We start from the raw sequence: 1,340 nt of genomic DNA on the forward strand, positions 1-1,340 counted from the left end.
CAAAAATAAAGTTCTTAATAAAAACAGAGTAAGTAATTATTGAAAAGCTTAAAGGAATAATTTTAAAGCAATTGTTTACTTTAGATATATTTAACTATAAACATATATTTATCATTTGACCCAGCAATTCCACTCCTAGGTGTTTACCCAAGAGAAATGAAACCTTTTGTCACTCAAAAACCTGTATGTGAATATTTATAGCGAATTTACACATAATCACCCAAAACTGGACATAAATGTCTCTCAATTACTGAATTGATAATTGTGGTACATCCATCAATGGAAAGCCATTTAATAATAAAGAGGATTAAACTATTGATATTTACAACAAGGTTGAATCTTAAAGCAATGATGCTGAAGATAAAAGAAGCCAGACCAAAGAAAGAGTACATGCGATACAATTTCATGCATATGACATTTCGGGAGATGCTAAACTATAGCGACAGAAAACAAATCAGTGGTTTTGAGGGCCTGGAGGTAAAGGAAGGGGTTGACCCTAAAGGGGTACAAGGGAATTTGTTAAAGTTATGAAACCATTTTATATCTTCTATTTAGAATGGTGGTTACACAACCATATATACTTGTCAAAATTGATAAAACTCATAAAACTATAACCCAGAGTTCCAGGGTTTTCCTTTTCCAGAACATATTATAAAAAAGTACCCAGATGTAACTGCTGCACCTCAAATTTTCGTTGTTTCAAAAATGTTCAAGGAAAAAGCCCAGCCATGGCAAAACAAAAACCAGTTGGAACCAGAGATGCCTTAGTTGGAGATGAACTTTGGAGAATTCTCCTCATTAGCATACTGAAAACTCCACCTAGGAAGGAACTTATTCTCCATTTATATGTAGAGTTATGATTGGAGACTGGGTCTGATCTGCCTCTACTCCACCGCTACATATGATGACTCAGTTAACCTGCCTAATAAAAGCCTTGGTGTCACCTTTGATTAGGGAGGCACTGCTTTGGGGAATCCTCCCCAATATCCTCCTTACTTGTGTAAGTAATAAAATCTTGTTAAATCCTCCTTGGTTGTGGTCATTGGACTGTCACTGGCTAAGTGATCAAACCCATCCATTGTGTGGATAACAAAACTATATACTAAAACTATAACATTTGGAAATTACGTCCCAATAAAGCCTTCTCACAATGCTTTTTGCAGATTTTTTTTTTTTGAGACAGACTCTCACTCTGTCGCCCAGGTTGGAGTGCAGTGGCGCAATCTCGGCTCACTGCAACCTCTGCCTCCAGGGTTCAAGTGATTCTTGTGCTTCAACCTCCCAAGTAGCTGGGATTACAGGCGTGAGCCACATGCCTGGCTAATTTTTGGTTTTTTTTT

The sequence above is a fragment of the Cebus imitator genome, unplaced genomic scaffold, assembly GCF_001604975.1.
Source record: "Cebus imitator isolate Cc_AM_T3 unplaced genomic scaffold, Cebus_imitator-1.0 Scaffold121, whole genome shotgun sequence".
Lineage (NCBI taxonomy): Eukaryota > Metazoa > Chordata > Mammalia > Primates > Cebidae > Cebus > Cebus imitator.